The 25,048-nt window shown below is 30.1% G+C and overlaps 1 protein-coding gene across 2 annotated transcripts in view; it reads left to right on the forward strand.

Annotated features, from left to right (window-relative positions):
* Nucleotides 1-397: 397 nt before the first annotated feature.
* LOC114332797 (probable tubulin polyglutamylase TTLL2) overlaps nt 398-25,048 on the forward strand; it is a 312,654-nt gene continuing 288,003 nt past the window's right edge. For both annotated transcript variants that reach the window (XM_050645643.1, XM_050645638.1), the window contains exon 1: nt 398-565. The gene's annotated coding sequence lies outside the window, so the exon portion shown is untranslated. The remainder of the gene's footprint in view (nt 566-25,048) is intronic.

Here is a 25,048-nt window from a genome sequence, read left to right on the forward strand (position 1 = left end):
AAAAGTTATGAACCAAATAAGAAAATGGCAAAATAGATAAAACACCCAGTATCTTTGTTATTATTGAAGTAAGACTCAATAAGTATGGTATTTTTGAGACCTCCTAGGTATCATCTTTCCACAGTTAACGTATGTTACTTTCCCAATGAAACACCCTGTATATTTAAATAAAAATAATTATTAATACCTATTTAAACTTTCTAAAATTCAGAAAACAATATTTTTTATGATTAATGTAAGTACTTCTTAAAAATGTATATTGGCATTATTTTAATCATGAATGCAAATAGTTAGAAATCCTAAACTATTCTAACTGAACCCCGTATCCCCTTGTTTGTTACTGCACAGAACACAGCTGACAAAACGCCAGAGTCTGGAATGGGAATCCGACGTCGTGACGCTGTTTGAGTTTATTCCTCGCAGACTGGCGTTGCGATAGTCTCGTGTTTTTGAGTTCTCTGCAAACTCTCTCGGCAGCGGAAGTTGACAGCCTGATTTCATGTTTTTGGCTTACTCAGCGGAAGCCAAACGTCAAAGTTGATTTCTTGCTTCTACATAATAATTGGTAAGCAGATATCTTGAAATTGAAATTGTAAATTTGATAATAATATGTTAAATAGTAAATCTTTTATATAGTATAAGTAAAATTTAAATACTTGCCCTATTTATTATGCCCTGAAGCTATGTTCTTGTGACATGCTAATGCAATTTATTTTTTTTATTTTGAAATAAGCAACAATTTTACTTTGAAATTAAGTTTTGTAGTGTTTACAGTAATTTGATAGTTTTAAATTAATATGAAGTGTGGATACGCATTACACAGAAATACATATTTCTGTACAGTCATTACATTAGATTTACTGTTTTATTTAGCAAATAAGCCACAATTTATGTTTAAAATTAAATTTGTTTGACGTTTCGTCCCTGCCATTTCCAACTATCGAATGTGAAAAGTGGTACTTTTCAGGAGAGCAAAATAGCTCTTTTTTAGAGGCTCCTAAATCAGCGCATTGACAAATGGGAAATTTTTTATATTTTTTGTGTGTAATCCTTGTTAGTTTGATATCAAATTTGGACTGCTTATCATTTTTTCTTTCCAAAAAATCACATTCGTTACTTTGCTTTTTGTATTAATCAAAGATTTGTTTCGGTCCGATGATTTAAAGTAGCGAATGCATAATAGCGAATAACTGTATAATCAAATAATGAAAATCCGTTAAAATGAAATCATAAACTGCCTCACAAGAATTTCTTGGAAGCGATACTGAAACAAAATTCGCACAAATTGTAAACACGTGCATTTTATTCTTCTAATCAGTTTAGCATTTTCGACAGTTTACAGATTATAATTGAATACCTGTTGAATAAATTACAACACAAACTAACGAATGTGACACATTCGACATTTAGAGTTGTACAAATACACTTTTAGTTATATTTATTCAAAACAAAAGTATCGAATATAACCATTTTCGTCAGTTTGCAGTCAACCAAATGTAAAGATGTTCATATTCGATGGTTTAAACAGCATATTTCCCGCGCTCCTAATCAAGCTGCAATAACGAGAATTTTCCACAAGATGTAGCACGTATAATGCGAGGGCAAGGTATCGAATCTGAAAAACACGATTTTTCACATTCGATAGTTGGAAATGGTAGGGACGGTTTAGGCTTCCACTTCGGAAATCGTTATCAAAATACAAAACATTGAGCATATAACTTTGTGAGAAACTGAAGTCAAGGAAATTCTTCTTCTAATTGTGCTGTCTTCTTTTGAAGGTTGGCGATCCAAATGGTAATTGTAGCTTTGGAAACTGCTGCAGGCAAGATTTCTGCGGATGAGCGGTTAAACCATTTCGTGAGGTCACTCAATCGCGAGTTCTGGCGCCTTACCTTCCAATATCATTTGAATTAATTCATATCTTTTACCTCTAAATACATGGCACATAAATAATGTATTTTCCTTTCTTTGAAGTAATTATTTTTCTTTACTTATGCTCTGAAGCACCTCATTGTTAGTAACTGTTTGTATCCATGGAATTCTCAGCATCTGTCTGTATATATACATCTCAAAAGTATCTATTCTTTTTTCTGTTTCCGAGTCCACTGTCCAACTTTCACAGCCATACAGCAATCAGAAAAACATAACATCTGATCGTTCGGATTCTGAGCCCCACTAAGGTCAGATCTTGTAAAAATGTTTTCATCTTTATCAGTGTTTTCCTCTGTTCGACTCTTGATAGGATTTCTTTTATAGTGTTACACTGGCTATTGACATTTGCTCCCAAATATTTTATGGAAATTACCTGCTCTATTATTAATTTGTCCTTTGGCATATAAAAATGTACATACATATTTATTGATGTCTTTGAATATACTAAAATTTTAGTTTTAAAAACGTTTAGGTGTAAACCAAACATTTTGTTATTAAAATTTTAAGAACTCTGAGATTAAAGAGCAGGTATTATTAACTTTTAATAATAAATGATTAAGGTTAATAAATAAACACTCATTTTAAAAATAATATATAATTATTTACTACATTGGAATCATAAATTAATTGTGATCTTAAAACAACACCCTGTATATAACAGGCTGTATAGTGCTGTTACTATAGTGAAGTATTGACTGATTACTAGTAAGTTTATACAGGACGTTTGAGTTGGAATAAATTCATTATCTTGAGAATGGGCGAATCTTGAGAAAAATCTTGAAAGAGGTCGATTTTAATTTTTAAATTATGACTTTTTGGATACTGCATATATCATACTAGTGACGTCATCCATCTGGGCGTGACGCCGTAATCGATCATTTTTTTAAATAAGAGTAGGGGTTGATTAATAGCTCATTTTAAACCTTATTTAATTCCCTATTCAGTAATATAAACATTAATATTTATACAGGGCGTACAAAAAAAAATATTAAATTAATTTACACAAATAGAAGAATGTAAGCAATTTATTTAATTCAAAATACATGTTACTGCTATCAGAGAAACAGGTAATAATGTTTATTTCACAAATAGACATTCCTTTTCTCTTAAGTTCAATGTTCAAACTGCTAAGAGACAGGTGGGTGGCAGTTTTAACATTGAATTTAAGCGAAAAACAATGTTTATTTGTCAAATAAATATTTTTTCAGCTTTCTGACCGCATTCAAATATATTTTGAAATAAATGAATTACATTCATTCTTCTTTTTGTTTCAATTAATTTAATTTTAAAAATGTTTCTTGGAGACACTGTATAAATAATTATGTTAACGTTTATATTACTGAATAGAAAATTAAATAACCTTCCGAATGAGCTATCACACGACCCCTACTCTTAATTAAAAATATAATCGATTACGTCATTACGCCCAGATGAATGACGTCAGTAGTAGGGTGTAATTGCCAAAAAGTCATAATTTAAAAATAAAATTCGATCTGTCTCAGGATTTTCTCCAAATTCGCCCCTTCTCGAGAATTTATTCCAACTCAAACGTCCTCACTGTATATTTAATGTTCAAATACAGGTTACATAATCAGGCAATACTTCACTATAATAACGGTTTAGCTATTGGCTTATTTTAATTTTAATTTAACTCAGTTTGTTATTTGTTTGTAATCGTCTATATCTATATTTTAGACTGTACTGTTGTTTTTTCAAACAAACTTCTGTATTGGATCAGAGAATGGGACATAGATTGTAAGTCCCGAAACCGATCGCCCCTTTCACCATCAAATAAACCCAAAAGATTGTGAGATCTTTTTTTGCAACTCCTTGCATCATACACTCACTTTTACAACCATTTCATCATTTATATTTTAACTTTGTTTCTGGTTGTGTTGTGTGTTGCATATGTATTCTGTATGAGATTTACAACGGTATATTCTTCAACTTCCTTTATTCCGCGATTGTTGGTATTTTTTTTGTTTTTGACTTCTTCTTTTAGCCTACTGCGTTCTGCTTCGTTGAGTAGAATGAGGGCTGCTTCTTTGAATTTTCTCTTTTTCATCTCCTGTCTGTTTCTTTCATGATTATTGATGCATCTTTTCATTGTACTCTTTGCTCCTTATCCCAGGCATGTTCGCATATCTGGGATTTCTTGAAGTATATGTATGTTCTTTATAAGTATGTTTCATGCTCGTTTACTCTGACACTTAGTGGTCATTCAATTTGTCCCACGGAGAAACTGTTGCATTCATAGGGTATTTTGCAGATGCACACCGAGAGAAAAAAATTCTGGACATAAATAAACTTTATTAATATTTAAGAAAGATCGACTTGGCATATTGCCTAAGAAATATACCTTTGTATGTAAGATATAATTTTCTAAAATATTTCAAATAAATTCTACTATAGCCAAAGAAATATATCTTAAACATGATTGAACTATCACTTTCTGGCAAACTTCAAACCCATTTATCAGAAAGAAATTACACTTGATGTTAATTAATTTTATTAGTCATAAAAATATATTTTCTACACATTACAAAACTATTCTTTGTGAGCAATAATATTTCTTAGTAAGGAATATTATTATTTTACTATTAATAATTAATATATTTAATGTTAAGAAATATATTTTATTATATATATATATTATTATATTAGTATTATTTTAAGAAATATATAAATTGAGATAAACGTATATTTAGAGTTAAGTTAATATTTCTTGAAAATAAAGTGATATTACATACGGCGAAATAAATCATTGTGTTAAGGTAAAATCATTATTTATTAATAAAACAAGATATAAAACTTTATTATTACATACAAATATTTTCTCCACTCTTAAACCACTGGCTTCTACACAACAATAAAAGGATGGAGAGGCAAATCCAAAGAGGCAAATCCAACTTCCTCAAATTTTCCTCCTTTTGTTAATAGCACTTTGTATATCAGCAATTCACTAAAACAAAATCGTTATGTAGAAAGAGTAAACTTACTTTAATAAATTTTTTTTATAAAGATATAGATATTTATTTTGACAAATTTGGGAAAAAAAAAGAAATACACGGCCCCACAAAAGAACTATTAATACTAATAATAATCAATCATATTTAGTTCAAACATGGCATTATTTAACCTACACATCTTTGTTTATTTTTTTGTTTTTGTTAATGAAATATTAATTATTTATCTGTATAATATTAAGTCACACAATAAACATTGTTTAGCTAAAACAAGAGGGAAAATACAACCAATGTAAAACATTTAAGCAGACATAATAATATGTAATTTTCTTAATTTTTATAATCTAAAAGAGACAGCATACATAATCATTAAGAAATTTTATTACGGGAAAGTATTATTAGTTTACATCTAAGTCATTTAATACATATTAACTAATTCACGGTTTTCGGCAATAACATTTCTTAACCATAAACATATATTTCTTTTAGACTAACGACTAACTGATTTCTTTATCTCAAATAAATTAACAGAAAACATCCTCAGCGTTGCACCCGCCATGTTTGATATAGCGTTGTATTGTATATTTTTATAGAAGACGATACATTCAAGAAACCTATTATAGTTGGTACATAAGTATACACATTTGTAAAAAGGTACTTACATGTATGGAGTTCTACCATTTCTGGAAGGCCCCGCAGTTGCACCGAGAGAAAAAAATTCTTGACATAAAGAAATTTTATTAATATTTAAGAAAGATCGACTTGGCATATTGCCTAAGAAATATATCTTTGTATGTAAGATATAATTTTCTAAAATATTTCAAATAAATTCCACTATAGCCAAAGAAATATATCTTAAACATGATTGAACTATCACTTTCTGGCAAACTTCAAACCCATTTATCAGAAAGAAATTACACTTGATGTTAATTAATTTTATTAGTCATAAAAATATATTTTCTACACATTACAAAACTATTCTTTCTGAGCAATAATATTTCTTGGTAAGGAATATTATTATTTTACTATTAATAAATAATGTATTTAATGTTAAGAAATATATTTCGCAGAGATAAACGTATATTTAGAGTTAAGTTAATATTTCTTGAAAATAAAGTGATATTACATACGGCGAAATAAATCATTGTGTTAAGGTAAAATCATTATTTATTAATAAAACAAGATATAAAACGTTATTATTACATACAAATATTTTCTCCACTCTTAAAACCACTGGCTTCTACACAAAAATAAAAGGATGGAGAGGCAAATCCAATTTCCTCAAATTTTCCTTCTTTTGTTAATAGCACTTTGTATATCAGCAATTCACTAAAACAAAATCGTTATGTAGAAAGAGTAAACTTACTTTAATAGAAATTTTTCTATAAAGATATCTATAGATATTAATTTTGACAAATTTAGGAAATAAAAAAAAAACAAATACATGGCCCCATATAAGAACTATTAATACCAATAATAATCAATCATATTTAGTTCAAACATGGCATTATTTAACCTATACACATCTTTGTTTATTTTTTTCTTTTTGTTAATGAAATATTAATTATTTATCTGTATAATATTAAGTCACAAAATAAACATTGTTTAGCTAAAACAAGAGGGAAAAAACAACCAATGTAAAACATTAAAGCAGACATAATAATATATAATTTTCTTATAATCTGAAAGAGACAGCATACCTAATCATTAAGAAATTTTATTACGCGAAAGTATTATTAGTTTACATCTAAGTCATTTAATACATATTAACTAATTCACGGTTTTTGGCAATAACATTTCTTAACCATAAACTTATATTTCTTTTAGACTAACTGATTTCTTTATCTCAAATAAATTAACAGAAAACATCCTCAGCGTTGCAACCGCCATGAAGACGATACATTCAAGAAACCTATTATAGTTGATACATAAGTATACACATTTCTAAAAAGGTACTTACATGTATGAAGTTCTACTATTTCTGGAAGGCCCCGCAGTTGGTTAATAACTCCTTTCTTAATATTGTTCTGAAGCTATATATTATATCATTCTGTCCCAGCTTTAAATTGTGGCATATTTCCCAGTTAGAATAATAAGCTCCTTTATTTCAGAGTCGTCCATCATTATACCTAAAAAGCATATAAAGATACTATTATGTTTCTTTTTCAACCATTCGGATACGCAACAATATTATTATTACATCTTAAATTACTCAATTTACTTTTATTTAATACCTATATATGTACGTGCCTTCAAAATATCCGTTAATTTTTAAAGAACACCAATAAATCCAACATCCATCTATATGAACATGAACATATCACGCCATCTTGACAAACACTGACGACTAAATCATAAATAGTTAATCTGCGCAATTCTTTTGTGGAAGAAAATCTCTTTGCAAGTAACATTTCGGCATTAATGACAAAGTTTTTATTTTATTACCACAGTTACTACAGAGGGTATTTCGGAAGAATTATTTCTTGTGGTTTAAAATATTTATTTGATTGCAAGAAAATTTCTTGTTCACAAATATAAATATGGATTAACTTAACATTATATTTCTTATACTGCAAAATATTTGTAGTTTTCAATTTAAGAAATAAAAACTTTAGGATAAGAAAATTAAATGTAACCATTAATGCATTTCTTATTATTGAAGAAATTATCTGTAAGAAATTATTGAGTTGTGTTTAAAAAACTCGTTTCTTTATATGTGAACCGGTGTGTTTAAGTTAATAGGATATATGTTAACTTTTAAGAAATATTGCTCAAAGAAGTCGGTGTTTTAGGAGAAAAGAAATCGTTCTCTCGGTGTGGTTAATAACTCCTTTCTTAATATTGTTCTGAAGCTATATATTATATCATTCTGTCCCAGCTTTAAATTGTGGCATATTTCCCAGTTAGAATAATAAGCTCCTTTATTTCAGAGTCGTCCATCATTATACCTAAAAAGCATATAAAGATACTATTATATTTCTTTTTTAACCATTCGGATACGCAACAATATTATTATTACGTCTTAAATTACTCAATTTACTTTTATTTAATACCTATATATGTACGTACCTTCAAAATATCCGTAAATTTTTAAAGAACACCAATAACTCCAAAATCCATCTATATGAACATGAACATATCACGCCATCTTGACAAACACTGACGACTAAATCATAAATAGTTAATCTGCGCAATTCTTTTGTGGACGAAAATCTCTTTGCAAGTAACATTTCGGCATTAATGACAAAGTTTTTATTTTATAACCACAGTTACTACAGAGGGTATTTCTGAAGAATTATTTCTTGTGGTTTAAAATATTTATTTGATTGCAAGAAAATTTCTTGTTCACAAATATAAATATGGATTAACTTAACATTATATTTCTTATACTGCAAAATATTTGTAGTTTTCAATTTAAGAAATAAAAACTTTATGATAAGAAAATTAAATGTAACCATTAATGCATTTCTTAGTATTGAAGAGATTATCTGTAAGAAATTATTGAGTTGTGTTTAAAAAACTCGTTTCTTTATATGTGAACCGGTATGTTTAAGTTAATAGGATATGTTAACTTTCAAATTTTCTGATAAGCCCTTTATATATGGTATTGTTGTCGTCTCTGAATCTCTTCTTGTGAGTGTCTCTGGACTGTTTGTGCTGTTTTGTTGTTTCTTTTCATCAGTCTTGTGAAATCTTTGTTTATAAATGACAAAGGTTAGTCATTTTTAGTAAAAACCTTTGTTAGCAGGTTTTTGGTTCCTGAAAAGCATTTTCATTATAGCAGGTGCTTCGGGCTCTATCATATATAGGGATTTGATTATTTCTTTCTTGACGTTAATGTTGTGGTTCGAGTGGAAATTTAAATATCTATTGGTGTGGCTTAGTTTTCTGTAGAATTTGATTGTGTATCATGTGTCCTTTTTTGTGATTGACACATCCGCAAGACATGCCACTGCCACTAACAAACAATTTAAAAACCTTGCCATAGAAAATATTAATACACTAAACAAACTTTGTTCTTTGTTACTTGGTTAAAAATTTTTGTAATTACTTAATTTTATCTCACTGCTTCGTATTAGTAATTCAGATATATGTGTTATAAATTTTAAAGTAGATGACTTTATAATGTTTTCAATATTTTTGAATTCGTTAGGATTTAACTTAATTTCAAAGTAAAATTTCGGCTTATTCTAACAAAAATAGTAAATTAGATTAAAATATTACAAGAAAGTAGCTTCAAAATATTATTATGTATATTATGTATTACTATAAACTGCAAGGTTACTGTGCGCATCTCGAAATTATTTCAGGTTAAATATTGTACCTATTCCCATATAGCACACAACGTCCGATGGACGTCCATATAACGTACATTTAAAGTCCAAACTTCCATGGACCAAAACTGGACGTACTATGCACGCACATTACGCGACGTCCATTGGACGTTTGATTTCAACGTACATTGGACATCCATTTGTGGTCCATGGATATTTTACACAAAACGCGACTATTGTTATAAGTCCCAATACAAACTAAATAAGAATCTTCTTGACAACGTTGTCGCTCTTCGCGCTATCGGTCGTGAAAGGTAGTAAGTATTAGGCAGGTACTTTAGGGGATTATCGCTGTTAGTGTTGTGGAATACTGAAGAAGGATTTATTTATGGTAATTCACAGAATGGCAAACCCGCTTGTAATATACAACTACCGTACTGACTCTAAAAATAGTTTGGAACAGAAACAGAACAGAGAATAAACCTCTTCTAAAATGTGCATGCTTCACACGGCGCCATTATCTGAATCTCGTCTTTATTAAAATACATCCTGTGATATATTTGTGTTTTCTGTTTATCGTGCAAGTGCAGTCGTGCATTAATGAAGTTCCTAGTTCATATAATAAAGTATAAACACCGAGAGAAAAAAATTCTTGACATAAAGAAACTTTATTAATATTTAAGAAAGATCGACTTGGAATATTGCCTAAGAAATATATCTTTGTATGTAAGATATAATTTTCTAAAATATTTCAAATAAATTCTACTATAGCCAAAGAAATATATCTTAAACATGATTGAACTATCACTTTCTGGCAAACTTCAAACCCATTTATCAGAAAGAAATTACACTTGATGTTAATTAATTTTATTACTCATAAAAATATATTTTCTACACATTACAAAACTATTCTTTCTGAGCAATAATATTTCTTAGTAAGGAATATTATTATTTTACTATTAATAATTAATGTATTTAATGTTAAGAAATATATTTCGCAGAGATAAACGTATATTTAGAGTTAAGTTAATATTTCTTGAAAATAAAGTGACATTACATACGGCGAAATAAATCATTGTGTTAAGGTAAAATCATTATTTATTAATAAAACAAGATATAAAACGTTATTATTACATACAAATATTTTCTCCACTCTTAAACCACTGGCTTCTACACAACAATAAAAGGATGGAGTGGCAAATCCAACTTCCTCAAATTTTCCTTCTTTTGTTAATAGTACTTTGTATATCAGCAATTCACTAAAACAAAATCGTTATGTAGAAAGAGTAAACTTACTTTAATAATTTTTTTTATAAAGATATATAGATATTTATTTTGACAAATTTAGGAAATACAAAAAAAAACAAATACACGTGGTGTATTTGTGGGGCCACATAAGAACTATTAATACTAATAATAATCAATCATATTTAGTTCAAAAATGGCATTATTTAACCTACACATCTTTGTTTATTTTTTCTTTTTGTTAATAAAATATTAATTATTTATCTGTATAATATTAAGTCACACAATAAACATTGTTTAGCTAAAACAAGAGAGAAAATACAACCAATGTAAAACATTGAAGCAGACATAATAATATGTAGGTAATTTTCTTAATTTTTATAATCTAAAAGAGACAGCATACCTAATCATTAAGAAATTTGATTATAGGGAAGTATTATTAGTTTACATCTAAGTCATTTAATACATATTAACTAATTCACGGTTTTCGGCAATAACATTTCTTAACCATAAACATATATTTCTTTTAGACTAACTGATTCCTTTTTCTCAAATAAATTAACAGAAAACATCCTCAGCGTTGCACCCGCCATGTTTGATATAGCGTTGTATTGTATATTTTTATAGAAGACGATACATTCAAGAAACCTATTATAGTTGATACATAAGTATACACATTTTTAAAAAGGTACTTACATGTATGAAATTCTACCATTTCTGGAAGGCCCCGCAGTTGGTTAATAACTCCCTTAATATTGTTCTGAAGCTATATTATATCATTCTGTCCCAGCTTTAAATTGTGGCATATTTCCCAGTTAGAATAATAAGCTGCTTTATTTCAGAGTCGTCCATCATTATACCTAAAAAGCATATAAAGATACTATTATGTTTCTTTTTCAACCATTCGGATACGCAACAATATTATTATTACATCTTAAATTACTCAATTTACTTTTATTTAATACCTATATATGTACGTGCCTTCAAAATATCCGTTAATTTTTAAAGAACAACAATAAATCATAAATCTATCTATATGAACATGAACATATCACGCCATCTTGACAAACACTGACGACTAAATCATAAATAGTTAATCTGCGCAATTCTTTTGTGGAAGAAAATCTCTTTGCAAGTAATATTTCGGCATTAATGACAAAGTTTTTATTATATAACCACAGTTACTACAGAGGGTATTTCTGACGAATTATTTCTTGTGGTTTAAAATATTTATTTGATTGCAAGAAAATTTCTTGTTCACAAATATAAATATGGATTAACTTAACATTATATTTCTTATACTGCAAAATATTTGTAGTTTTCAATTTAAGAAATAAAAACTTTAGGATAAGAAAATTAAATGTAACCATTAATGCATTTCTTAATGTTGAAGAAATTATCTGTAAGAAATTATTGAGTTGTGTTTAAAAAACTCGTTTCTTTATATGTGAACCGGTATGTTTAAGTTAATAGGATATGTTAACTTTTAAGAAATATTGCTCAAAGAAATCGGTGTTTTAGGAGAAAAGAAATTGTTCTCTCGGTGTATAAATAAGTTATAGTAGAGAGAAATAAAAAAGATCTTTTGTGTAATATTTTTAATTATAAGTTTAGTATTATAAGGAACTATTTCCTATAAAGGCTTTTTGTTATGTATTCACAGAATTATGGATACTATATTGATTTCTGAAAAGTGCCCTACAAATGTCCATAAGACGTACATTGAATGTACATAAGGTGTACACTGACAGCTCCAACAACGTACATTGTACGTTTGTAGCGGACGTTCTATGGACGTCCAATTTTGTGAACTCTGGACATTCGTTGGACGTCCATCGGATGTCCATTGTTCCTTAGCGGGACGTCCATTGGACGTTCCAATGTACACAGATGTACGTTCATTGGTTGTCCATAAAACGTACTTGTGCTATCTGGGTTATACCAGGTCCGTGCAACAACAACATACCGAGCTATAAGAAGTATCCAGTTCGACAAATTAATAATTGTTATATTTTAAGAGCAAGAAAAAGATTATTTTGTTTTTCAAAAAGATGGTGACGTCACCACCAAATATCATGCTAAAAACTATAAAATCCATCACACCCTTTGACGTATTGCACGAACTTGTCATGTTGCACATATATTTGCCTCCATTCTTTAGTTTTTTATGTTGTCTGAAGTGTTTTAAATTCATCTATATCTATTTCCTTCGTGACATATCATTTTATTTGTTTGCGATATGATTTTATAGTTTTCGTGAGGTTCGTGTATTTTTTCATTTCCGCACTCTCATCAAAGGTAAAGTTATTTTCAAGCGCCACAAATCAATAGTTTGAAGTCTCTTTTGGTGAATTGAGGTTTTTCTTAGTATGCCGTATTTAAACGGGAATTTAGTTGCATGTTATTAATCTGCAACATATGCCTCCTTGTGATTGCTAAGACACCGAGCACTATCTTGAAAATATAGAATATACCTTATCCATGTAATCCCCCAAGAAATATAAACATATTACTTTGTGAATATTTAACAAAATATTGTTCTGAAGCTATTTTCTTGTGCCATTTTTATAATCAATTACTTTTAATGGGAAAAAAGCCACAATTTTACCAAAAAAGTGATTTTATTAACGTTCGAAGCCCAAATCGAGTTTCGTTGTCAAAATACAAAATACTACTGTTTTTGGGCTTCGAAACGTTAATAAAATCACTTTTTTGGTAAAATTATGGCTTATTTCCCATTAAAAGTAATTGATTAACAAAATATATTTCTTTATGTACGTGTCAGATATATACATATATATATATATATATATATATATATATATATATATATATATATATATATATATATATATATATATATATATATATATATATATTGATACATGTATCCATGTGACTTCCAAAGTAGATTCTCGTAATACGTTGTTACTTCATATATACCGTTATGACTTCCGATTTCGGAAGTCACAACGTTTTGCCTATATTTTTACGAATTTGGCTACTAGATGGTATCAGAAGGCTTATATTAAAAATTTCGCTGGAAGTCATATCGTATCTAACATACTCATAAGATCAGATTTTAGTTCGACGGTATATCACCAGCGCTAGTGTCGCTCCCGTGCTACTATACAGGCTATGTACACAACGCGTAGCGTCTTCCGTATACCACACCGCTCGGTGTGACTTCCGTTTTTTGGCAACCCTGTGTAACAGTTTCCAGACATTTATCTGTTGTAGATTCGCGGTCCTAATCGTACTTAGTGTTTTGTGTGCCTTTTGTTTTTAAACATGAATAATAGCAGATCTGCTTTACTTTTAAAGTTAGCCATAAATGAAGGTACAATAAGTGATTATATATCTCTATAATTATATATTTTCTGTACTTATTTTAATCTATAATATTTACTTACCTATTTACTTATATAAATTCATTTTTCTCGTGTTTTTGTTTACTTCCTTTTTTACAATGAACTTCTAATTTAATCTACACTCACCGGCACGAAAAACGGGCACCCCAAAAAAATGGGTAATTTTTGATGTCTCGTATCTCCCAAACCTGTTGTCCGATTTAAGTAATTTTTTTTAATATGTTATAGCCTTATTCTTTAACAAAATAGCTATGATAATATTGTTGATAGACAGGTAAATTTTCATTGTATACCGGGTGTACCAATCAAACTGGGTTTTTTTCTCAATTTTCACAACACCCTGTGGAATATTCTAGCCTTTATAAAATATTTAAATCAAAGCCTAACTATAGCTCCAGGTTTTATTAACATTCTGTTTTTTATTCATTCGCTTACGTTGGATAATAAAAAGTTAAGGACTTTAACAACTAGCCATGTTCTTTATCGATACAGGTGTTTCTAAATATAAGTGCGACAAACTTTAAGGGGTAATTTCTGCATGAAAAAATAATGATCGTTTGGCAAAAGAATTTTATATTTGCAAGCATTTGCGGACATAGCTTTATCAAGTAAACGATCATTATTTTTTCATGCAGAATTACCCCTTAAAGTTTGTCGCACTTATTTAGAAGCAGCATGTATTGATAAAGAACATGTTTAGTTGTTAAAGTCCCTAACTTTTTTATTATCCAACATAAGCGAATGAATAACAAACAGAACGTTAAGAAAACCTGGGGCTATAGTTGGGTTTTAATTTCAATATTGTATAAAGACTAGAATATTCCACAGGGTGTTGTGAAAATTGAAAAAAAAACCAGTTTGATTGGTACGCCCAGTATACAATGATAATTTACCTGTCTAGAAACAATGTTATTACAGCGATATAGTTAAAGAATAAGGCTATAGCACAGGGGTGGGCAAAAGCCGGCCCGCGGGCCGGGTCCGGCCCTTTCGCTTACTTTGTCCGGCCCGTTGAAAAACCCCGCAAGTACCTAATCTTTTTAATCCCTTTTATGTGATTTTGTTGAAATCAACAGTAATAGTTTGCATAGTGTTCACATAAATTATTAAATATATAAATAATAGAGAGTATTATAATTACGAACGGCCTTAGCTAACTATATTTTTAAAAACTGTTTAATTGTAACTATTTACTTTAAATTTCTTTTAAAATATAGGGAAATCCCCGGAGATTCATAATTGTTTATTCGGTATTAATAATCGTATTTAACTCTCAAGGTCTCAAGACAAGCACTCGGTGTTTGGGTATCTATTTCAACCATATCACTGACAGTTTATGATCTAAATACCTCAGCACTTTGGTCCCAATAATATGATTCTTTATTTATTAAATCTGAATTAAGTATGGTTGTTTGGAATACCTACTTCAGCATAAAATTCATTGTTACCGATTTTTGCCGAAGTTTTACAACTACTTCGAAAGACGCGTATAAGTTTATTTTGATTTAGCACTGGTCGTATTTCCTATTACTCCTCATATTTCTTTTGATACAGTGTGTGTTATTTTGCAAATATATAATAAATTGAAAAAGTGGAGGACATTTTGTAAGTAAAATTTGAAAACATTGTTTTTATTTTATTGTATTAAAATATTTAATTGTAAGCATTTGCAAAACGATACAATCTAAAAAAAGAAAAGTTGATTTGGAATGCAGAAATTTTAATGAAGCATGGACAGAAAAATACCTTTTTACGAATATTGGTAAGAAAGCAATTTGTTTAGTTTGCCATTAAACCATTGCTGTATTCAAGGAATATAATTTAAAGAGGCATTTTACATCAAAACATCCAAAATATGCATCGTTTTCTTTAGAAGAACTTAAAAATGCTGCAGACAACTTAGCAAAAAACTTAAATAAACAACAAAATATTTTTAGCAAACAAAGTAACATCGAGAAATCTACCACACAAGCAAGTTATGTTATTGCACACAAAATTGCTAAGAAACCTTTTTCTGAAGTAGAATTTGTTAAACAGTGCATGGTAGAAGTGTCGGAGATATGTTGTCCTGAAAAAAAACATATTTTTGAAAATTTAAGCCTGTCAAGGAGAACAATAGTACGACGGATCGAAAATATTTCAGGAAATTTACTCGACCAGCTAAAAACAATAATTGCTGATTTTACATATTGTTCTCTGGCGTTGGATGAGTCCTGCGATATTACTGACACAAGTCAATTATTAATATTTATTCGGGGCATTAACAAAAAATGTGAAATTCGCGAGGAACTTCTTAGTGTGCATCCAATGAAAGATACAACTACCGGTGAGGACTTTTTTAACGCTGTTGAAGAGTGTTTAGTTAAAATAAATTTACCTTGGAACAAAATAGTAAGCATCACTACGGATGGCTGTCCTAGTTTAACAGGGAAAAATGTGGGCTTACTAAAACGAATCAGCGACAAAGTAAAACAGTTGCAGCCAGAACAAGACATATTATTTTTACACTGCATTATTAATCAAGAAGTGTTATGTAGAAAAGTTTTAAAATTGAATCACGTCGTTACTGTTGTGACAAAAGTTGTAAATTTTATCCGGGAACGTGCCTTAAATCATCGACAGTTTGTTGAATTTTTGAAAGAAATTGAAAGTGACTTTTACGAAATTCCTTACTACACTGAGGTGAGATGGCTTAGCATCGGTAAAGTTTTGGACAGATTTCAATATTTGCTTGATGAAATAGTATCCTTCTTGTCGATAAAAGAAAAACTACATGATTTTCCTGAATTGCAAAATGAGGCATGGCTAAACGATTTGTCGTTTTCTGTAGATATTGTAAAATATTTAAATGAACTTAATGTAAATTTACAAGGGAAAAACCAGTTCGCTTTCAATATGCACTCAAATGTCAAAGCATTTATGATAAAACTAAACTTATTTGCTGAGAACTTTAATAAAAAAATATTAAACCACTTCCCATCATTACAAAAACGACGAGAATTATTGAAAAATTCTGATTTTCTTAAATATAGTTCAGTAACACAAGACCTGCATACTGAATTCCAAAGAAGATTTCAGGATTTCAAAGCTATTGAAAAACCTTTGTCATTAATTAGTCAACCTTTCAATTTCGATGTGCAAGAAGCTCCTGTTGAAATTCAGCTAGAATTAATTGACTTACAGGCAAATAATTTATTAAAAGAAAATGTTCAATCAAACGAATAGAGTGCTTTCTACGGTGCTTTGAATACAGAACATTTTAAACATTTTTTAAACTATGTTCAAAAATACCTAGTTTTATTTGGTTCGACATATATTTGTGAAAGAACTTTTTCGTTGATGGTTTCCACGAAAAATAAATATCGATCACAAATTACTGACGAAAATCTACACTCGGTATTAAGGATTGCTACAAGTGATTTGGATCCCAATTTTGAAGAAATAATATCACATGAACATTCGCGATTTCACGTTTCGCATTAACTATTATAGAAGTTATACTTATAATGAGTATTCTATTAATTTTAACGTTTAATGTTTGTCTTTTTTTTTATAATTTTATTTAATATTAGGTATATTTACAAAATATGTATCAATATAAATTAATTTGTATCGTTAAAATATAAATAAATAAGAAAATAAAATCTTTCAATAACTGATTTATTTAATTACCATTAATTTATTATTATTCTTCTAACGCCGACTCCACTAATGAAGGTTGGCTAAAACACCATTGCAAATTCGTCTCTATTTTCTGCTTTTCTTAAAAGCGTCTGTGTGTTTAACCCGGTCCAGTCTCAAATGTTTTTTAGCCAGGATATTTGTCGTCTACCAGGACCCATTTTTCCTTCGAACAACTCGTACATATCATTTCTGAGCATGTGCCGTAAATATGCTGTCTGTCTCCTTTTAATGGAGGTCAAAAGTTCTCTGTCTCTTTCCATTTCGTGCAACATCATTTTGTTCGTATATGATCGGTCCATGGTATTTTCTAAATTCTCCCAAAAAGCCACATCTCAAAAGCTTCCGGCTTTCTCATTAAGTCAGCATTAACAATCCAAGCTTCGGCACCATAAAAAAGAATAGAGTGGATATACAACATTTTATCAACTAATATCAGATTTGCAGATTGAGTCTTTGGTGACTCAGAAATGTCCTCATCTTCAAAAAGTCTACCCTCAATTGCTCTATTCTTGATCGAATTTATGATTGCGAATTTAAATCTTCCGTAATCCAGACTCCTAAGTAAGTATTTCATTTTGTCCACTTGCTCAATATCTTCATTTTTTATCTGGTTCTTTTTCTGGATCTTCTTATGATTTAATATAATGACCATTTTTTTTTTCAATTACGTGACATATTTTACTGGGCACAAGTTTTTCGCATGTATTCCCAAGTAGGACAATTTATTATTACCATTTTCTAATTATTAACAGTCAAATTTCTTTGTCCAAATGCTTTAAAATAATACTTATAGTATTTATTTCTTGGGCAGGGAATAAACTACACCAAAAAAATTCGCGTGGGCACAGCGTACATATCCGGTATAGTCCTCCGGCCCGAGAGACATTTTGAAACTTTCATTTTGGCCCGCGCTTAAAAGTAATTGCCCACCCCTGATCTAAGCGGTTTTTTAAAATTTATGGGTTTTGCAATATTTTACCGTCAGCGAACGGACTAATAGTAGAGGATCCGATATAAGGCCGATCTGCATCGATATATTTAATGGATAACGTGTGCGTGAAGTAACAATGTATTTTAAACGGGATTTACTTTTTCGCACTGTTTTTGACACACTTTCATATAATCAAATATCCTTAACTTTCGCGTTGTCATGGTGATGACATAATGAGCAATAAATTACAAAAAAAAATTTGACAATTTTGTGGTTTGAAAGAAATTAGAATGTTTAAATAAGTTCTAATAATTGTAGAATAGGAATGAATTCCAGTGATGAAGAGTTACAGTTTTATTTATTTGTTTATCGTAGATAAAATATTGTATGAAACTGTGCGTGAAGTACTTTTTGCGAACTTAAGCGATGTATAGCACTCGCTCCGTTGTCGCTTGTGCTCTAAACATCACGTGCATTCGTAAAAAGCATACTTCACGAACTGTTTCATAAATAACTATTTTCATATATTAAAAAAAATGTTTCGACCCGGGTAGATATTATTCCAGATTTTCAGATTTCAGCACAGTGTTAGATGGTTGGGGCATATATGGAGAGCAGGTAGCGTAACAACTATAAACTCAATTTTACAATGGAAACCCGGAGTTAGAAGGAGACGCGGAGGAACTAGAATAAATGGTTACAGGAAGTAAAGGAAAATTTATATAGGGCAGGAATTAGAGACTAGCAGAAAAAGACAGAGGATAGAAAGAACTGGAGAAGCACAGTCAATAGTATCGAGTAGGAGACTGGGACTAATCTGCTCTAAAAAGATGGATCTAGATAGCTTTTTAGCAGCTCAACCCCACCTGGTGTATTTAGCCATTTAATTTTCTTATTACACATTATTATTGGTACATCAAAAATTAAAAGGACGGTGCCTGTAATAAAATCTAAAATTCAAAATTTAATCAAGAAAAATAATAAATATTAAAATTTCCTATAAGTTCAAATTTATTTATTAAAATTTTTGATATAATTTTCATAAATAAATTACTTACTAATAACACTTTTTTAATTAATTCCAAAAAATCCATTTTGCAGCAATAATAAAATATTAGTATTTGTAAAATAAATATCAATCATATCATAAATAATACAGGTTTACAAAAAAAAACTAAATTTCGGACTATTTGACGAAACCATGTTACAAGGGGGTTTTTGGGGTGGCTGATCACGAATCCGGGGTCCGCTCACCTCTTTCACGCCAGGTAAAGGTCATTTCAAGGTCAAATCAAGATAAATCGACAGTCGCTCTGAGAAAGTATATTAGGGCGTTTTTGGTGTCGCTGATGACGAATCATTAGTCCGCTGACCTCTATCACGTCTAGTTCAAGGTCAAATCAACATAAATCGACACAATCGCTCTGAAAATATAGGGGTTTTGGAGTCACTGATCATGAAAACTGCGGTCCGTTGAGCTCTACCACGTAAGGTAATGGTCATTTCAAGGCCAAATCAGGACAAGTCCACAAAACTGATTTGACCTTGAAATGACCTTTACCTGTCGCGGTTGAGCTCAACGGACCCCAGTTTTGTGATCAGCGACCCCAAAAACCCCCTAATATACTTTTTCAGAGCGATCGTGTCCATTTATCTTGATTTGACCTCGAAATGACCTTGAGCTAGACGTGATAGAGGTCAGCGGACACAAATTCGTCATCAGCGACCACAAAAACCCCCTAATATACTTTTTCAGAGCGACTGTCGGTTTATCTTGATTTGACCTTGAGATTACCATTACCTGACGTGATAGAGGTCAGCGGACCCCGGATTCGTGACCAGCGACCCCAAAAACCCCCTAGTCATATGGTTTCGTCAAATATTCCGAAATGTATTTTTTTTGTAAACCTGTTTAATCAAAAGAATATCAATCTTTTAATTTAAATAGACAACTTTAAAACATAGAACTGCATTCACAACTGTATTCACAGTAAAAGTTTCAAAAGATCACACATTACGCTTAAAGTAAGAGGTAAATCAGCAGACGAGTCGTTGTGACTTCCAAAATATGACAACACCGCTGGAAGTGACAACGCACCTTGAACTACCCTATATATGGAAGCCATAACGTATGCTGTACGCTTCGGTATATACGTATATATATACAAAATTTATTTTGGTAAATCCTTTCCCCTCAATAGGTAGACCCATTTTATAAGCCCCCCTTTTACCAAATACACAATTTTTAAAAAATAATTCCTAGTAGAAAAGGTGGAAGTCGGACAGCCTCTTCTGTATACCGGAAGTCACAACTTAACGTGCATCAATATATATATATATATATATATATATATATATATATATATATATATATATATATGTATATATATATATATATATATATATATATATATATATATATATATATATATATATATATATATATATATATATATATCAAACAAATGAAATAGAGAATGTGGAAAAATCCCCTTACGAACAATTCATTTTTTTTTGTTCGTAAGGGAATTTTTCCACATTCTCTATTTCATTTGTTTGATTTAGTTACGTTTGGTCGGTAAACCAATAACTTAGATCTTTTGATCACTGAGTGTGTTTCAAAGATTTACATCTTTTGTTTTTTTGTTTTTCAAATATATATATATATATATATATATATATATATATATATGAGAAAGGATAAAAGTCGCAGCACCTAGTTTATAGACAGATAAACACAAAACGATACAAATTAACAATATTAAAAGAAACGATCTTAAGAGCCATAAAATGCAAAATAATACAGCATAGATAAAAAGTGAGAAATAGAACTAGCAAATAGAGTTGTCTAAGGAATATAATGAAGAATTAGTTAAAATTAGTCAAGTTTAACCATAGATAAAAATAAAAGAAAGGTATAACTTCTTATTAATATGCCTATCCGTGACCAATGTTGGCGATCAACATAGCAAATTTTATCTGTCTGCAGCAACGCGGAAAAGCTGCACATATTTACGTTGTGTTGAACCAGGTTTCTGAGGTTTTTAACCAGGATGTTTTTTTTTCCTCGACCTCGTCTCCTAAATATTTTTCTCTGAAAAAATGACTTGTAAGACGGCATATCTGGATTCATTTCGCATAATTCGACACCCACATCGAACAAGGTTGTAACTCAAGTTAGACCTTGTTTCAGATTTGAACACAGGCGACTTCGCAAAAAATTGCGCACATCTCAATATAAACGACATAATGTAGTTTAATTCTCAATAGTTTCGCCGATACTCCATTGAAAAAAAGTTGTATTTTAACTTACGTGTGCCGTGTGCCATTTTAGCCTGAAAAAGGCAGTAACATGGATACTCCCTTTGTTAAATATTTATTTTCTTTTTACTTGACGATTAACAAGGTTTTTAAATGAGTTACAACTTTGTTGCACGTGTGTTTAATTTCTAAACTATTCAAACATCTCATAAGTCAATTTATCGAAATAAAAGTAACAAAGAATTTACGGCCTTTTTTCATTTTTGATACATACTTCTGTGTAGTGAAAAAGTTTAATATTAACATTACACATGTATTTTTTGAAATAACACATTCACAAAACGAGAGTGATTCAATAACGCATGCCCTTATAGAAAAATAGAAAAAACATTAAGTCGTATATTAGGGTGGTGCGAAAAAAGTTAAATTGATAATCCCGTATCGCTATAGTGCGGAAAAGTTGCGATTGGTAATTACAAGAAAAACGAAACAAAAATTATTAAAATCGGACTTTATCTTCCGATCCCGCAACGGGCCTAAAGATTATGAAAAATATGAAATTTTACCTTTTTTTCGGAAATTTTTATTGATCCTCCATGTACGGTTTATTTATCGCTGTAGTAAAATTTATTTAGAGTTTACATGGTTGAGTAATAAAAACAACAGTTTTACGCATCTAACGAATAACTTCCGATCCCGCAAAATCAATCAAAATCTATAAAAATTTGAAATTTTCGATGATTTTGATAAATTAAAAAACATTTAGTTATATCATTTTTCTCCTACATTGTGAAGTTTTTCGCTTGTTTATATATTGTATGACAATACTTAAACAACCCAGAACTCTCAACGAGTAGGTGGTTGCACTTCTAGCTCCAAACACACCCTTTTTTCCAACCAACCAATAAGTGTGATTTTTACATTATTTACATAGTAAATTTCTTTTTCACGTTTGTATCCAGCTTTTAAACGTCAACTTTGTATTGTGATTTGGTGGTAGAATCTGGCAGCATGGACCCTGATTTAAGTGTTACCCTTATGAATCCATCTCTTGATTGGGGCCCACATACATTAGACCAGGGGTGACCAACTTAATCGGACACGCGATCTACTGTCTGCCTTTCTAATTCTCTGCGATCTACCGACGCCCAAGCCAACCCCCTTCCCCCCAGAGAAAAATTATAGGTGCGCTACTGCTGCTTGGATGTGTCCCGTTTTTTTTCAAATTTATGATATGGTCACCCTACAGTAGAAACGCTTCTTAATTCACGAGAGTATTCTACACACTTGTTCTTAATCCAGGATACAGTTTTTTGTGTCAAATTAGAATTTCATAATGGTAGATAAGTTTATTTTAATTTTCTAATCTATTTCAACAGTAGGGCCCCCGCATACTGCAGACTTTTTACCTGCCATAGTTTAGTCGGGTTGGGCAAAATTAAAGATTTTTCTTTTTAAAATATGTAAGAATGTAGTTCGTTTGGTATGGCATGAGTGCTTTAATTTTTTTTAAGTATGTATTCTATTTGTTTTTAATTTTGTAGACTAGCAGACTTAACTACTTTATGTAATGTGAAATTTAAGGCTTACTACTATATTTTAAATATTTTTCAAAATATTATTTTCTATATCCTTACATAAAAAAATACATTGAGTGTATGAAATAAGTAAGCAATGTTTTAAACACTTTTATTATTTTCCAGACACCTTTGCACCTATTAGTTGAACAAATTTTATTATTAAAAATTTTGTACTTACTTTACTTAAGCCGTCCTCTTGTACCCTACGCTGTCGAGGTAAAAGTTTTGTAATAAAAAATTAAGAATTCAATTTTAACACTTCTATAATATGTTACAATTGAGCAATTAGACCAGCAGATTCGGCAACTGGTTATGATAAATTCATCAATTTTAATGAACATACTTTTTAATTTTTTATTTTTGCAGTGAAAAAAAAAATACATTGTTAATTATACAAAAAAATATCATTAATATATCACAACAATATTTTTTTCAACATACTACAATAATCAATTATAAAAATATCCGAAGTCTAAATTCCAACATTTGAGGTGACAACAGCGCAGTGGAAGCCATGAGGACATAAACTCAAATATACGGAGACCACTACAACCGCAAACTGAATAAATATATATTTGGATGCCATCAAAACCGTTAAAGTGATTTTAGATATACACCAAGCGAACATGGCGCGCCTGACGGCAATTGCTCCAAGTAATGTGTATATTATTATACAGATAACGTGACTGAGGACGTCCGGCCAATATTTTGTGTAAGCATTGTAGGAAGTGGTACCTTTCATTTGCGATACATTTTAGGGAAAGTCCTCGTGGCAACCGTATATCGGAGTTCACGAAGTCCTGGAAGCCACGAGAGACTACGGTTTAACATGGGGGGACGTCATAAGATGCTAAAAATAAATATATATATATATATATATATATATATATATATATATATATATATATATATATATATATATATATATCAAACAAATGAAATAGAGAATGTGGAAAAATCCCCTTACGAACAATTCATTTTTTTTTGTTCGTAAGGGGATTTTTCCACATTCTCTATTTCATTTGTTTGATTTAGTTACGTTTGGTCGGTAAACCAATAACTTAGATCTTTTGATCACTGAGTGTGTTTCAAAGATTTACATCTTTTGTTTTTTTGTTTTTCAAATATATATATATATATATATATATATATATATATATATATATATATATATATATATATATATATATATATATATATGTATATATATGAGAAAGGATAAAAGTCGCAGCACCTAGTTTATAGACAGATAAACACAAAACGATACAAATTAACAATATTAAAAGAAACGATCTTAAGAGCCATAAAATGCAAAATAATACAGCATAGATAAAAAGTGAGAAATAGAACTAGCAAATAGAGTTGTCTAAGGAATATAATGAAGAATTAGTTAAAATTAGTCAAGTTTAACCATAGATAAAAATAAAAGAAAGGTATAACTTCTTATTAATATGCCTATCCGTGACCAATGTTGGCGATCAACATAGCAAATTTTATCTGTCTGCAGCAACGCGGAAAAGCTGCACATATTTACGTTGTGTTGAACCAGGTTTCTGAGGTTTTTAACCAGGATGTTTTTTTTTTCCTCGACCTCGTCTCCTAAATATTTTTCTCTGAAAAAATGACTTGTAAGACGGCATATCTGGATTCATTTCGCATAATTCGACACCCACATCGAACAAGGTTGTAACTCAAGTTAGACCTTGTTTCAGATTTGAACACAGGCGACTTCGCAAAAAATTGCGCACATCTCAATATAAACGACATAATGTAGTTTAATTCTCAATAGTTTCGCCGATACTCC

The sequence above is a fragment of the Diabrotica virgifera genome, chromosome 1, assembly GCF_917563875.1.
Source record: "Diabrotica virgifera virgifera chromosome 1, PGI_DIABVI_V3a".
Lineage (NCBI taxonomy): Eukaryota > Metazoa > Arthropoda > Insecta > Coleoptera > Chrysomelidae > Diabrotica > Diabrotica virgifera.